We start from the raw sequence: 17,096 nt of genomic DNA on the forward strand, positions 1-17,096 counted from the left end.
GCAGTTTCTTAAAGAGGAAAAATAGCTTATTTTAAAACGCTCATAACTCCTTAAATATTAACATTTCGGGGTTTTTAGCATCATTTTGATTGCAGATATTTAAAGAGGAAAAATAGCTTATTTTAAAACGCTCATAACTCCTTAAATATTAACATTTCGGGGTTTTTAGCATCATTTTGATTGCAGTTTCTTAAAGAGGAAAAATAGCTTATTTTAAAACGCTCATAACTCCTTAAATATTAACATTTCGGGGTTTTTAGCATCATTTTGATTGCAGTTTCTTAAAGAGGAAAAATAGCTTATTTTAAAACGCTCATAACTCCTTAAATATTAACATTTCGGGGTTTTTAGCATCATTTTGATTGCAGTTTCTTAAAGAGGAAAAATAGCTTATTTTAAAACGCTCATAACTCCTTAAATATTAACATTTCGGGGTTTTTAGCATCATTTTGATTGCAGATATTTAAAGAGGAAAAATAGCTTATTTTAAAACGCTCATAACTCCTTAAATATTAACATTTCGGGGTTTTTAGCATCATTTTGATTGCAGATATTTAAAGAGGAAAAATAGCTTATTTTAAAACGCTCATAACTCCTTAAATATTAACATTTCGGGGTTTTTAGCATCATTTTGATTGCAGATATTTAAAGAGGAAAAATAGCTTATTTTAAAACGCTCATAACTCCTTAAATATTAACATTTCGGGGTTTTTAGCATCATTTTGATTGCAGATATTTAAAGAGGAAAAATAGCTTATTTTAAAACGCTCATAACTCCTTAAATATTAACATTTCGGGGTTTTTAGCATCATTTTGATTGCAGATATTTAAAGAGGAAAAATAGCTTATTTTAAAACGCTCATAACTCCTTAAATATTAACATTTCGGGGTTTTTAGCATCATTTTGATTGCAGTTTCTTAAAGAGGAAAAATAGCTTATTTTAAAACGCTCATAACTCCTTAAATATTAACATTTCGGGGTTTTTAGCATCATTTTGATTGCAGATATTTAAAGAGGAAAAATAGCTTATTTTAAAACGCTCATAACTCCTTAAATATTAACATTTCGGGGTTTTTAGCATCATTTTGATTGCAGATATTTAAAGAGGAAAAATAGCTTATTTTAAAACGCTCATAACTCCTTAAATATTAACATTTCGGGGTTTTTAGCATCATTTTGATTGCAGATATTTAAAGAGGAAAAATAGCTTATTTTAAAACGCTCATAACTCCTTAAATATTAACATTTCGGGGTTTTTAGCATCATTTTGATTGCAGATATTTAAAGAGGAAAAATAGCTTATTTTAAAACGCTCATAACTCCTTAAATATTAACATTTCGGGGTTTTTAGCATCATTTTGATTGCAGATATTTAAAGAGGAAAAATAGCTTATTTTAAAACGCTCATAACTCCTTAAATATTAACATTTCGGGGTTTTTAGCATCATTTTGATTGCAGTTTCTTAAAGAGGAAAAATAGCTTATTTTAAAACGCTCATAACTCCTTAAATATTAACATTTCGGGGTTTTTAGCATCATTTTGATTGCAGATATTTAAAGAGGAAAAATAGCTTATTTTAAAACGCTCATAACTCCTTAAATATTAACATTTCGGGGTTTTTAGCATCATTTTGATTGCAGTTTCTTAAAGAGGAAAAATAGCTTATTTTAAAACGCTCATAACTCCTTAAATATTAACATTTCGGGGTTTTTAGCATCATTTTGATTGCAGATATTTAAAGAGGAAAAATAGCTTATTTTAAAACGCTCATAACTCCTTAAATATTAACATTTCGGGGTTTTTAGCATCATTTTGATTGCAGATATTTAAAGAGGAAAAATAGCTTATTTTAAAACGCTCATAACTCCTTAAATATTAACATTTCGGGGTTTTTAGCATCATTTTGATTGCAGATATTTAAAGAGGAAAAATAGCTTATTTTAAAACGCTCATAACTCCTTAAATATTAACATTTCGGGGTTTTTAGCATCATTTTGATTGCAGATATTTAAAGAGGAAAAATAGCTTATTTTAAAACGCTCATAACTCCTTAAATATTAACATTTCGGGGTTTTTAGCATCATTTTGATTGCAGATATTTAAAGAGGAAAAATAGCTTATTTTAAAACGCTCATAACTCCTTAAATATTAACATTTCGGGGTTTTTAGCATCATTTTGATTGCAGATATTTAAAGAGGAAAAATAGCTTATTTTAAAACGCTCATAACTCCTTAAATATTAACATTTCGGGGTTTTTAGCATCATTTTGATTGCAGATATTTAAAGAGGAAAAATAGCTTATTTTAAAACGCTCATAACTCCTTAAATATTAACATTTCGGGGTTTTTAGCATCATTTTGATTGCAGATATTTAAAGAGGAAAAATAGCTTATTTTAAAACGCTCATAACTCCTTAAATATTAACATTTCGGGGTTTTTAGCATCATTTTGATTGCAGTATTTAAAGAGGAAAAATAGCTTATTTTAAAACGCTCATAACTCCTTAAATATTAACATTTCGGGGTTTTTAGCATCATTTTGATTGCAGATATTTAAAGAGGAAAAATAGCTTATTTTAAAACGCTCATAACTCCTTAAATATTAACATTTCGGGGTTTTTAGCATCATTTTGATTGCAGTTTCTTAAAGAGGAAAAATAGCTTATTTTAAAACGCTCATAACTCCTTAAATATTAACATTTCGGGGTTTTTAGCATCATTTTGATTGCAGATATTTAAAGAGGAAAAATAGCTTATTTTAAAACGCTCATAACTCCTTAAATATTAACATTTCGGGGTTTTTAGCATCATTTTGATTGCAGATATTTAAAGAGGAAAAATAGCTTATTTTAAAACGCTCATAACTCCTTAAATATTAACATTTCGGGGTTTTTAGCATCATTTTGATTGCAGATATTTAAAGAGGAAAAATAGCTTATTTTAAAACGCTCATAACTCCTTAAATATTAACATTTCGGGGTTTTTAGCATCATTTTGATTGCAGATATTTAAAGAGGAAAAATAGCTTATTTTAAAACGCTCATAACTCCTTAAATATTAACATTTCGGGGTTTTTAGCATCATTTTGATTGCAGTATCTTAAAGAGGAAAAATAGCTTATTTTAAAACGCTCATAACTCCTTAAATATTAACATTTCGGGGTTTTTAGCATCATTTTGATTGCAGATATTTAAAGAGGAAAAATAGCTTATTTTAAAACGCTCATAACTCCTTAAATATTAACATTTCGGGGTTTTTAGCATCATTTTGATTGCAGATATTTAAAGAGGAAAAATAGCTTATTTTAAAACGCTCATAACTCCTTAAATATTAACATTTCGGGGTTTTTAGCATCATTTTGATTGCAGTATTCTTAAAGAGGAAAAATAGCTTATTTTAAAACGCTCATAACTCCTTAAATATTAACATTTCGGGGTTTTTAGCATCATTTTGATTGCAGTTTCTTAAAGAGGAAAAATAGCTTATTTTAAAACGCTCATAACTCCTTAAATATTAACATTTCGGGGTTTTTAGCATCATTTTGATTGCAGATATTTAAAGAGGAAAAATAGCTTATTTTAAAACGCTCATAACTCCTTAAATATTAACATTTCGGGGTTTTTAGCATCATTTTGATTGCAGATATTTAAAGAGGAAAAATAGCTTATTTTAAAACGCTCATAACTCCTTAAATATTAACATTTCGGGGTTTTTAGCATCATTTTGATTGCAGATATTTAAAGAGGAAAAATAGCTTATTTTAAAACGCTCATAACTCCTTAAATATTAACATTTCGGGGTTTTTAGCATCATTTTGATTGCAGTTTCTTAAAGAGGAAAAATAGCTTATTTTAAAACGCTCATAACTCCTTAAATATTAACATTTCGGGGTTTTTAGCATCATTTTGATTGCAGATATTTAAAGAGGAAAAATAGCTTATTTTAAAACGCTCATAACTCCTTAAATATTAACATTTCGGGGTTTTTAGCATCATTTTGATTGCAGATATTTAAAGAGGAAAAATAGCTTATTTTAAAACGCTCATAACTCCTTAAATATTAACATTTCGGGGTTTTTAGCATCATTTTGATTGCAGTTCTTAAAGAGGAAAAATAGCTTATTTTAAAACGCTCATAACTCCTTAAATATTAACATTTCGGGGTTTTTAGCATCATTTTGATTGCAGATATTTAAAGAGGAAAAATAGCTTATTTTAAAACGCTCATAACTCCTTAAATATTAACATTTCGGGGTTTTTAGCATCATTTTGATTGCAGATATTTAAAGAGGAAAAATAGCTTATTTTAAAACGCTCATAACTCCTTAAATATTAACATTTCGGGGTTTTTAGCATCATTTTGATTGCAGATATTTAAAGAGGAAAAATAGCTTATTTTAAAACGCTCATAACTCCTTAAATATTAACATTTCGGGGTTTTTAGCATCATTTTGATTGCAGTTTCTTAAAGAGGAAAAATAGCTTATTTTAAAACGCTCATAACTCCTTAAATATTAACATTTCGGGGTTTTTAGCATCATTTTGATTGCAGATATTTAAAGAGGAAAAATAGCTTATTTTAAAACGCTCATAACTCCTTAAATATTAACATTTCGGGGTTTTTAGCATCATTTTGATTGCAGATATTTAAAGAGGAAAAATAGCTTATTTTAAAACGCTCATAACTCCTTAAATATTAACATTTCGGGGTTTTTAGCATCATTTTGATTGCAGATATTTAAAGAGGAAAAATAGCTTATTTTAAAACGCTCATAACTCCTTAAATATTAACATTTCGGGGTTTTTAGCATCATTTTGATTGCAGATATTTAAAGAGGAAAAATAGCTTATTTTAAAACGCTCATAACTCCTTAAATATTAACATTTCGGGGTTTTTAGCATCATTTTGATTGCAGATATTTAAAGAGGAAAAATAGCTTATTTTAAAACGCTCATAACTCCTTAAATATTAACATTTCGGGGTTTTTAGCATCATTTTGATTGCAGATATTTAAAGAGGAAAAATAGCTTATTTTAAAACGCTCATAACTCCTTAAATATTAACATTTCGGGGTTTTTAGCATCATTTTGATTGCAGATATTTAAAGAGGAAAAATAGCTTATTTTAAAACGCTCATAACTCCTTAAATATTAACATTTCGGGGTTTTTAGCATCATTTTGATTGCAGATATTTAAAGAGGAAAAATAGCTTATTTTAAAACGCTCATAACTCCTTAAATATTAACATTTCGGGGTTTTTAGCATCATTTTGATTGCAGATATTTAAAGAGGAAAAATAGCTTATTTTAAAACGCTCATAACTCCTTAAATATTAACATTTCGGGGTTTTTAGCATCATTTTGATTGCAGATATTTAAAGAGGAAAAATAGCTTATTTTAAAACGCTCATAACTCCTTAAATATTAACATTTCGGGGTTTTTAGCATCATTTTGATTGCAGTTTCTTAAAGAGGAAAAATAGCTTATTTTAAAACGCTCATAACTCCTTAAATATTAACATTTCGGGGTTTTTAGCATCATTTTGATTGCAGATTCTTAAAGAGGAAAAATAGCTTATTTTAAAACGCTCATAACTCCTTAAATATTAACATTTCGGGGTTTTTAGCATCATTTTGATTGCAGTTTCTTAAAGAGGAAAAATAGCTTATTTTAAAACGCTCATAACTCCTTAAATATTAACATTTCGGGGTTTTTAGCATCATTTTGATTGCAGATATTTAAAGAGGAAAAATAGCTTATTTTAAAACGCTCATAACTCCTTAAATATTAACATTTCGGGGTTTTTAGCATCATTTTGATTGCAGATTCTTAAAGAGGAAAAATAGCTTATTTTAAAACGCTCATAACTCCTTAAATATTAACATTTCGGGGTTTTTAGCATCATTTTGATTGCAGTTTCTTAAAGAGGAAAAATAGCTTATTTTAAAACGCTCATAACTCCTTAAATATTAACATTTCGGGGTTTTTAGCATCATTTTGATTGCAGATATTTAAAGAGGAAAAATAGCTTATTTTAAAACGCTCATAACTCCTTAAATATTAACATTTCGGGGTTTTTAGCATCATTTTGATTGCAGATATTTAAAGAGGAAAAATAGCTTATTTTAAAACGCTCATAACTCCTTAAATATTAACATTTCGGGGTTTTTAGCATCATTTTGATTGCAGATATTTAAAGAGGAAAAATAGCTTATTTTAAAACGCTCATAACTCCTTAAATATTAACATTTCGGGGTTTTTAGCATCATTTTGATTGCAGTTTCTTAAAGAGGAAAAATAGCTTATTTTAAAACGCTCATAACTCCTTAAATATTAACATTTCGGGGTTTTTAGCATCATTTTGATTGCAGATATTTAAAGAGGAAAAATAGCTTATTTTAAAACGCTCATAACTCCTTAAATATTAACATTTCGGGGTTTTTAGCATCATTTTGATTGCAGATATTTAAAGAGGAAAAATAGCTTATTTTAAAACGCTCATAACTCCTTAAATATTAACATTTCGGGGTTTTTAGCATCATTTTGATTGCAGATATTTAAAGAGGAAAAATAGCTTATTTTAAAACGCTCATAACTCCTTAAATATTAACATTTCGGGGTTTTTAGCATCATTTTGATTGCAGATATTTAAAGAGGAAAAATAGCTTATTTTAAAACGCTCATAACTCCTTAAATATTAACATTTCGGGGTTTTTAGCATCATTTTGATTGCAGATATTTAAAGAGGAAAAATAGCTTATTTTAAAACGCTCATAACTCCTTAAATATTAACATTTCGGGGTTTTTAGCATCATTTTGATTGCAGTTTCTTAAAGAGGAAAAATAGCTTATTTTAAAACGCTCATAACTCCTTAAATATTAACATTTCGGGGTTTTTAGCATCATTTTGATTGCAGTTTCTTAAAGAGGAAAAATAGCTTATTTTAAAACGCTCATAACTCCTTAAATATTAACATTTCGGGGTTTTTAGCATCATTTTGATTGCAGTTTCTTAAAGAGGAAAAATAGCTTATTTTAAAACGCTCATAACTCCTTAAATATTAACATTTCGGGGTTTTTAGCATCATTTTGATTGCAGTTCTTAAAGAGGAAAAATAGCTTATTTTAAAACGCTCATAACTCCTTAAATATTAACATTTCGGGGTTTTTAGCATCATTTTGATTGCAGTTTCTTAAAGAGGAAAAATAGCTTATTTTAAAACGCTCATAACTCCTTAAATATTAACATTTCGGGGTTTTTAGCATCATTTTGATTGCAGTTTCTTAAAGAGGAAAAATAGCTTATTTTAAAACGCTCATAACTCCTTAAATATTAACATTTCGGGGTTTTTAGCATCATTTTGATTGCAGATTCTTAAAGAGGAAAAATAGCTTATTTTAAAACGCTCATAACTCCTTAAATATTAACATTTCGGGGTTTTTAGCATCATTTTGATTGCAGTTTCTTAAAGAGGAAAAATAGCTTATTTTAAAACGCTCATAACTCCTTAAATATTAACATTTCGGTGTTTTTAGCATCATTTTGATTGCAGTTTCTTAAAGAGGAAAAATAGCTTATTTTAAAACGCTCATAACTCCTTAAATATTAACATTTCGGGGTTTTTAGCATCATTTTGATTGCAGTTTCTTAAAGAGGAAAAATAGCTTATTTTAAAACGCTCATAACTCCTTAAATATTAACATTTCGGGGTTTTTAGCATCATTTTGATTGCAGTTTCTTAAAGAGGAAAAATAGCTTATTTTAAAACGCTCATAACTCCTTAAATATTAACATTTCGGGGTTTTTAGCATCATTTTGATTGCAGTTTCTTAAAGAGGAAAAATAGCTTATTTTAAAACGCTCATAACTCCTTAAATATTAACATTTCGGGGTTTTTAGCATCATTTTGATTGCAGTTTCTTAAAGAGGAAAAATAGCTTATATTAAAACGCTCATAACTCCTTAAATATTAACATTTCGGGTTTTTAGCATCATTTTGATTGCAGTTTCTTAAAGAGGAAAAATAGCTTATTTTAAAACGCTCATAACTCCTTAAATATTAACATTTCGGGGTTTTTAGCATCATTTTGATTGCAGATATTTAAAGAGGAAAAATAGCTTATTTTAAAACGCTCATAACTCCTTAAATATTAACATTTCGGGGTTTTTAGCATCATTTTGATTGCAGTTTCTTAAAGAGGAAAAATAGCTTATATTAAAAAGCTCATAACTCCTTAAATATTAACATTTCAGAGTTTTTAGCATCATTTTGATTGCAGTTTCTTAAAGAGGAAAAATAGCTTATTTTAAAACGCTCATAACTCCTTAAATATTAACATTTCGGGGTTTTTAGCATCATTTTGATTGCAGATATTTAAAGAGGAAAAATAGCTTATTTTAAAACGCTCATAACTCCTTAAATATTAACATTTCGGGGTTTTTAGCATCATTTTGATTGCAGATATTTAAAGAGGAAAAATAGCTTATTTTAAAACGCTCATAACTCCTTAAATATTAACATTTCGGGGTTTTTAGCATCATTTTGATTGCAGTTTCTTAAAGAGGAAAAATAGCTTATTTAAAACGCTCATAACTCCTTAAATATTAACATTTCGGGGTTTTTAGCATCATTTTGATTGCAGTTTCTTAAAGAGGAAAATAGCTTATTTTAAAACGCTCATAACTCCTTAAATATTAACATTTCGGGGTTTTTAGCATCATTTTGATTGCAGATATTTAAAGAGGAAAAATAGCTTATTTTAAAACGCTCATAACTCCTTAAATATTAACATTTCGGTGTTTTTAGCATCATTTTGATTGCAGTTTCTTAAAGAGGAAAAATAGCTTATATTAAAACGCTCATAACTCCTTAAATATTAACATTTCAGAGGTTTTTAGCATCATTTTGATTGCAGTTTCTTAAAGAGGAAAAATAGCTTATTTTAAAACGCTCATAACTCCTTAAATATTAACATTTCGGGGTTTTTAGCATCATTTTGATTGCAGATATTTAAAGAGGAAAAATAGCTTATTTTAAAACGCTCATAACTCCTTAAATATTAACATTTCGGTGTTTTTAGCATCATTTTGATTGCAGTTTCTTAAAGAGGAAAAATAGCTTATATTAAAAAGCTCATAACTCCTTAAATATTAACATTTCAGAGTTTTTAGCATCATTTTGATTGCAGTTTCTTAAAGAGGAAAAATAGCTTATTTTAAAACGCTCATAACTCCTTAAATATTAACATTTCGGGGTTTTTAGCATCATTTTGATTGCAGATATTTAAAGAGGAAAAATAGCTTATTTTAAAACGCTCATAACTCCTTAAATATTAACATTTCGGGGTTTTTAGCATCATTTTGATTGCAGTTTCTTAAAGAGGAAAAATAGCTTATTTTAAAACGCTCATAACTCCTTAAATATTAACATTTCGGGGTTTTTAGCATCATTTTGATTGCAGATATTTAAAGAGGAAAAATAGCTTATTTTAAAACGCTCATAACTCCTTAAATATTAACATTTCGGGGTTTTTAGCATCATTTTGATTGCAGATATTTAAAGAGGAAAAATAGCTTATTTTAAAACGCTCATAACTCCTTAAATATTAACATTTCGGGGTTTTTAGCATCATTTTGATTGCAGATATTTAAAGAGGAAAAATAGCTTATTTTAAAACGCTCATAACTCCTTAAATATTAACATTTCGGGGTTTTTAGCATCATTTTGATTGCAGATATTTAAAGAGGAAAAATAGCTTATTTTAAAACGCTCATAACTCCTTAAATATTAACATTTCGGGGTTTTTAGCATCATTTTGATTGCAGATATTTAAAGAGGAAAAATAGCTTATTTTAAAACGCTCATAACTCCTTAAATATTAACATTTCGGGGTTTTTAGCATCATTTTGATTGCAGATATTTAAAGAGGAAAAATAGCTTATTTTAAAACGCTCATAACTCCTTAAATATTAACATTTCGGGGTTTTTAGCATCATTTTGATTGCAGTTTCTTAAAGAGGAAAAATAGCTTATTTTAAAACGCTCATAACTCCTTAAATATTAACATTTCGGGGTTTTTAGCATCATTTTGATTGCAGATATTTAAAGAGGAAAAATAGCTTATTTTAAAACGCTCATAACTCCTTAAATATTAACATTTCGGGGTTTTTAGCATCATTTTGATTGCAGTTTCTTAAAGAGGAAAAATAGCTTATTTTAAAACGCTCATAACTCCTTAAATATTAACATTTCGGGGTTTTTAGCATCATTTTGATTGCAGTTTCTTAAAGAGGAAAAATAGCTTATTTTAAAACGCTCATAACTCCTTAAATATTAACATTTCGGGGTTTTTAGCATCATTTTGATTGCAGATATTTAAAGAGGAAAAATAGCTTATTTTAAAACGCTCATAACTCCTTAAATATTAACATTTCGGGGTTTTTAGCATCATTTTGATTGCAGTTTCTTAAAGAGGAAAAATAGCTTATTTTAAAACGCTCATAACTCCTTAAATATTAACATTTCGGGGTTTTTAGCATCACTTTGATTGCAGATATTTAAAGAGGAAAAATAGCTTATTTTAAAACGCTCATAACTCCTTAAATATTAACATTTCGGGGTTTTTAGCATCATTTTGATTGCAGATATTTAAAGAGGAAAAATAGCTTATTTTAAAACGCTCATAACTCCTTAAATATTAACATTTCGGGGTTTTTAGCATCATTTTGATTGCAGATATTTAAAGAGGAAAAATAGCTTATTTTAAAACGCTCATAACTCCTTAAATATTAACATTTCGGGGTTTTTAGCATCATTTTGATTGCAGTTTCTTAAAGAGGAAAAACAGCTTATTTTAAAACGCTCATAACTCCTTAAATATTAACATTTCGGGGTTTTTAGCATCATTTTGATTGCAGATATTTAAAGAGGAAAAATAGCTTATTTTAAAACGCTCATAACTCCTTAAATATTAACATTTCGGGGTTTTTAGCATCATTTTGATTGCAGATATTTAAAGAGGAAAAATAGCTTATTTTAAAACGCTCATAACTCCTTAAATATTAACATTTCGGGGTTTTTAGCATCATTTTGATTGCAGATATTTAAAGAGGAAAAATAACTTATTTTAAAACGCTCATAACTCCTTAAATATTAACATTTCGGGGTTTTTAGCATCATTTTGATTGCAGATATTTAAAGAGGAAAAATAGCTTATTTTAAAACGCTCATAACTCCTTAAATATTAACATTTCGGGGTTTTTAGCATCATTTTGATTGCAGATATTTAAAGAGGAAAAATAACTTATTTTAAAACGCTCATAACTCCTTAAATATTAACATTTCGGGGTTTTTAGCATCATTTTGATTGCAGATATTTAAAGAGGAAAAATAGCTTATTTTAAAACGCTCATAACTCCTTAAATATTAACATTTCGGGGTTTTTAGCATCATTTTGATTGCAGTTTCTTAAAGAGGAAAAATAGCTTCTTTTAAAACGCTCATAACTCCTTAAATATTAACATTTCGGGGTTTTTAGCATCATTTTGATTGCAGATATTTAAAGAGGAAAAATAGCTTATTTTAAAACGCTCATAACTCCTTAAATATTAACATTTCGGGGTTTTTAGCATCATTTTGATTGCAGTTTCTTAAAGAGGAAAAATAGCTTCTTTTAAAACGCTCATAACTCCTTAAATATTAACATTTCGGGGTTTTTAGCATCATTTTGATTGCAGATATTTAAAGAGGAAAAATAGCTTATTTTAAAACGCTCATAACTCCTTAAATATTAACATTTCGGGGTTTTTAGCATCATTTTGATTGCAGATATTTAAAGAGGAAAAATAGCTTATTTTAAAACGCTCATAACTCCTTAAATATTAACATTTCGGGGTTTTTAGCATCATTTTGATTGCAGATATTTAAAGAGGAAAAATAGCTTATTTTAAAACGCTCATAACTCCTTAAATATTAACATTTCGGGGTTTTTAGCATCATTTTGATTGCAGATATTTAAAGAGGAAAAATAGCTTATTTTAAAACGCTCATAACTCCTTAAATATTAACATTTCGGGGTTTTTAGCATCATTTTGATTGCAGATATTTAAAGAGGAAAAATAGCTTATTTTAAAACGCTCATAACTCCTTAAATATTAACATTTCGGGGTTTTTAGCATCATTTTGATTGCAGATATTTAAAGAGGAAAATAGCTTATTTTAAAACGCTCATAACTCCTTAAATATTAACATTTCGGGGTTTTTAGCATCATTTTGATTGCAGTTTCTTAAAGAGGAAAAATAGCTTATTTTAAAACGCTCATAACTCCTTAAATATTAATATTTCGGGGTTTTTAGCATCATTTTGTTTGCAGATATTTAAAGAGGAAAAATAGCTTATTTTAAAACGCTCATAACTCCTTAAATATTAACATTTCGGTGTTTTTAGCATCATTTTGTTTGCAGATATTTAAAGAGGAAAAATAGCTTATTTTAAAACGCTCATAACTCCTTAAATATTAACATTTCGGGGTTTTTAGCATCATTTTGATTGCAGATATTTAAAGAGGAAAATAGCTTATTTTAAAACGCTCATAACTCCTTAAATATTAACATTTCGGGGTTTTTAGCATCATTTTGATTGCAGATATTTAAAGAGGAAAATAGCTTATTTTAAAACGCTCATAACTCCTTAAATGTTAACATTTCGGGGTTTTTAGCATCATTTTGATTGCAGTTTCTTAAAGAGGAAAAATAGCTTATTTTAAAACGCTCATAACTCCTTAAATATTAACATTTCGGGGTTTTTAGCATCATTTTGATTGCAGTTTCTTAAAGAGGAAAAATAGCTTATTTTAAAACGCTCATAACTCCTTAAATATTAACATTTCGGGGTTTTTAGCATCATTTTGATTGCAGTTTCTTAAAGAGGAAAAATAGCTTATTTTAAAACGCTCATAACTCCTTAAATATTAACATTTCGGGGTTTTTAGCATCATTTTGATTGCAGATATTTAAAGAGGAAAAATAGCTTATTTTAAAACGCTCATAACTCCTTAAATATTAACATTTCGGGGTTTTTAGCATCATTTTGATTGCAGATATTTAAAGAGGAAAATAGCTTATTTTAAAACGCTCATAACTCCTTAAATATTAACATTTCGGGGTTTTTAGCATCATTTTGATTGCAGATATTTAAAGAGGAAAATAGCTTATTTTAAAACGCTCATAACTCCTTACATATTAACATTTCGGGGTTTTTAGCATAATTTTGATTGCAGATATTTAAAGAGGAAAAATAGCTTATTTTAAAACGCTTATAACTCCTTAAATATTAATATTTCGGGGTTTTTAGCATAATTTTGATTGCAGATATTTAAAGAGGAAAAATAGCTTATTTTAAAACGCTCATAACTCCCTAAATATTGGCATTTCGGAAGAGAGTTCTACTGTTCTTTTAACCGATTGGCCGGGGTTTCTGTGAAGAATTTTTCTTTTCCCTTCTAATTATTTGTTTACCTCTTTCCTCTTATAAATATAACAAGCTTAACATTCAACAAATTATGAAGTCATTAAACTTCTATTACCGAGAAGCATTTTTAATTTTATTTTTTCATAATTGTTCTCACATTTTTGGCGACAGTGATCGACATAGACCACACTACCATGCCGGCTACAAACAAACTCCGAACTTCTTGGAATGGAACCATAGAAAAAATGACATTCCCTGTGAAGGTGTTGTGAGAAATTCCGTAAATTATAACAGATACCTACCTATCATGATCAACAAAAGAACTCACACTCAGAGACTTGCCGAAAAAGAACGACATACATACACATTTGTCCATACATACATACATATGGCGATAAGTAAGTAATTGCAGTGAGAATAATTCCATTGAAAGTCATGTAAAGCCAAGAACAAGAATCATAAAGACCACCATATAATAATGGCTAAAACAGTTGCCGACAGCGGCATTAATACCCGCCAAAACGAAAAGACTCAGAGACAAAAAAAAAAAAAAAAAATGGAAACTTGTTTTAAGTCGACCAACCACAGTTAAAGACCAATAACCGACCGAGATTGTCATAACCAAAAAAAAAAAAAAAAAACAAAAACAAAAAGACAACAACGATTCTCAATTACAGGGAAATGGAAATGCCTGGTGCCGGTGTCCGGTTCCGTATGCCAAACCATAACAACAGAAGAAACAGCAAAGGCAGCCGAAAACAACGGCAAAAAAACGCAGCAAAATTTTTGTTTGTCGGAAAAAGTCAATTCAATTTGACCCGAAATGTGGAACAATGAACGAGCGCAGCAGTGATGGATTCCACTGATGGACAGCTGTGACCGGTCCGGATACGTTTAGGAAAAATACTCAAAAATGTTAAACAAGAATTTTTGGGTTGTCGCTATTTCTTGTTTTGATGTTTGTAACCGAAACATAACGGCAAAGTAATAGTAATAACAATAACAACAAGAAGAGAATAAATATTATGCTCGTGCGTAATAAAGATTACGTCGTGAATCAAAAAAGATTACGTAGTGGACTGACAACATGTTTTATTACGTCTTCTTTCTGTTGTTGGGGGTTTTCGGACAACGACAACTGCTGAAATGGCACTAACTGTTTATCATGATTTCTTGCTGGGAGGTAGGTAGGTTGGTAGGTCATAGGTCGAATTCCATTTTATGAATTTCTGAGAGACGAGGCAGTTGATTGGATTTTGTGTCGGTTGTTAAGTAGCTTCTTTTGATGGAACGTAATTAAAACATAAATAAGTATTTAATTCCTTTGAAAAATCAATAGAAACTTTTAATTTCAAGGAAAATAAGAAAAGAACTAAAAAAAACTTTTAATACCCCATTATGACCAGCAAATATAATTTTTTAGACAAATCCATGAAAAAATGTGACAAAAACCATAAATATGCCGAATATCGGGAGGTACCGTTATATTAGGGCTATACAAAATCGTGGACCTATGCATGCAATGTTTCGCCTCCGAAGCAAGAACCCATTATGACCAACAAATACCAATTTTTACACAAATCCGTGAAAAAATGTAGCAAAAATCATCAAAATACCGAATATCGGAAGGTACCGTTATATGGGGAACATACCAAAACGTGGACGGATATATCTCATTTTCAATACCAACCATCCTAGATACAATATAAATTATTCTGCTAAATTTTGAAGCTCTATGTCAAATAATGTGGACTGTATCGTGATTTCAACAGACAGACAAACCGACGGACATAGTTAAATCGACTTAGAATGTTATGCTGATTATGAATATATATACGATGAATATTTAGCGATGTTACAAACGGAATGGCAAAGTTAATATACCCTCCTTTCCAATGTAGAGGTTAATAAAGTAATAAAGGTATACAGGGTGAGATGAAATAACTGCAACCAACTTCAGACTGTTGTCATTTCTAAGCCATTCGTCCGACAGCTGTTAAAATTATTCCAGTGACAGATCACCATATTTTTTACAAGCATACAAAAGCATTTTGGTGAGAATTTTCCAAAAAAAAAAAGTTATTCGTGATGGAATTCAAGAGTGATAGTGTGATTTCTTTATATTTGGCTGGAAAACCACAAGTGGCTATCGTTAGAGCAGTCCAGCATTTTAATGTGAAAATATTTTCGTGTCTCGTAACATCGCTCGTTCCCGTGACACTCGTAGCGTAGCCCGATGCCAATGAATTGGACGGAAGAAAACAGCAACATCAGCGACTTGATTGAAACGCGCGTCGCAGTGGCCGAAAAATGGCTCGTGAGCGGAACATGTCGCAATATTCCATTCGACAAATATTGAAAACTGTGCTCGGGGTAAAACCATTGAAAGTTATTGCAAAAAGTGCAATAACTTACACCGCAACAGAACAGAACAGAAAATGAGCTCCTTCGCCCATCTGAAAGTGGTGAACTGCCGAATTTGGTTTCCTCCGTTGCCTAGCAGTTTGTAAACAAACGGGTGTTTACTTGCCAAAGAGGTCACTTGAAATTGTGCACCTTGGGTTGGTCACCAGAACTCATGCGCCGGCCATGGTAATGGTGTGGGCCGCCATAACAGCCGATGGACGCTCTCCGCTCGTATTAATCTACCGTAGCATCAGAATAAATTCCGAATATTATAGCGAAAATATTCTAGAGGGTGTATTAAAGCATTGAGCACGCAAACATTTTGGCCGCAGACCTTTGACATTCCAACAGGACTCAGCACCATCGCACTCAGCACACCCAAGAATGGTTACAAAATGAGGTTCCTTGCTTCATTTCCAGCGCCCAATGGCCACCAAAATCTCCGGATACCAATCCGTTGGACTATTGTGCCTGGAGTATTTTGGAAAGCAAGGTTGGCACTAAAAAATACTAAAGTGTCGATCATCTTAAGCAAGTGCTTCGCCTGGAATGGGCCAAAATACCGCAGAGCACCATTCGGGCAGCGTGTGATGGTTTCATTGGCCGTTTGAAGGTCATAATTCGTGTCAAAGGTGACCAATTCCAACAAATCTAAACTTATTCTAACATTTGATGCTATTTCTGACATTTTTTGCTTTCATTCAATACAATTTAAAAAAAATCTGAAAATTATGGCGTTTGACTTTGTTGCAGAAAATGTGGGGAATATGCACACAGTTTTCAAATGTTATCTCAAATCATTTTTTTATTGCCAACAATCCTGAATGCCTATACATTTATAATATGTCAATAAACCCCTTTGAAGTTCAAATAACTGGCGACAATATAAGGCACATGGTCCTGTTTCGAGTATTTTGTGGGATGTTTAATATCCTATAAGAAGTTGAAATAGATAGTTGTAAATCAATTATTTATGAATCAAATAATAGCAAATTCCATTGAAAAATTGTCAAAATACCTAAAAATCTGGAGCTATATCGAAAGATTTTTTGATCACTTGAAAAATGTGATCTTAGATTTATATTCGTTTCCACGACTTTAGAGTGCTTAAAAGTCGAGGAATAATATAATGGAATGATTATGATTATGGAATGGTTGAATTTTGTTTCAAATTATCATGTTGTGGCAGCTAGGACAAATATGACGATCTATACTATC

Source organism: Musca domestica, unplaced genomic scaffold (genome assembly GCF_030504385.1).
Source record: "Musca domestica strain aabys unplaced genomic scaffold, Musca_domestica.polishedcontigs.V.1.1 50, whole genome shotgun sequence".
Taxonomy (NCBI): domain Eukaryota; kingdom Metazoa; phylum Arthropoda; class Insecta; order Diptera; family Muscidae; genus Musca; species Musca domestica.